This window comes from Penaeus monodon, chromosome 30, assembly GCF_015228065.2.
Source record: "Penaeus monodon isolate SGIC_2016 chromosome 30, NSTDA_Pmon_1, whole genome shotgun sequence".
NCBI classification, from domain to species: Eukaryota; Metazoa; Arthropoda; class Malacostraca; order Decapoda; family Penaeidae; genus Penaeus; species Penaeus monodon.
The window spans coordinates 33,391,153-33,391,810 of record NC_051415.1 but is presented as its reverse complement, the minus strand read 5'-3'; positions in this window follow the sequence as shown (position 1 = coordinate 33,391,810).

Here is a 658-nt window from a genome sequence, read left to right as displayed (position 1 = left end):
TAATCGGTCTCCCCATCGTCCCCTTTTCGATCTCTCTCTGTTCCCCCTCTCGTCCTACTTATCCATATTTATTCCCATGTCCTATATTATCCCTCTGTTTCTCGTATACGTATGTGTTTGTGTGGGTTTGCTTGCTCGCTATTTTGAATAACTGTTTGGGGAATTTATAGGCAATATGTCTTATGAATTCCCTTTTTTAGCGTCCGTGTTTCTTCTGTATAACTGCATATTTTCTTCCATAATTTCACTGTTACCGACAATTTTACAAACAGAGAGACATATTAGCAATTTTAAGCTACACCCCAGAAGAAAAAAAAACACCATTGGGCGTGAAAAACCTGAGTAATATTCGAGACAAAAACAAAAGACAATCGGTCCTTCGCAGAATAAGGAGTCATAAGCCATTCGATCCTCTACCCGTTTAAAGGGTCTTGTCCTGTGAGAAAATAATTTTGTTCTAACGTTCGCGCGACGACCGGACTTTGAAACCCAATCTTTCCAGGAAAACTGACCTCTGTCCTAATGTGGCCTTTCCTCGGTCATGATCCTGACCTGTTTTGACCTGTTATGTAACTATTTTTGACCTTTTTTTTCTGACGTTTTTACTGAAGAATTTTATCTTAGGTAAGAATGATGCAATTGTTATCATTAACAGTTG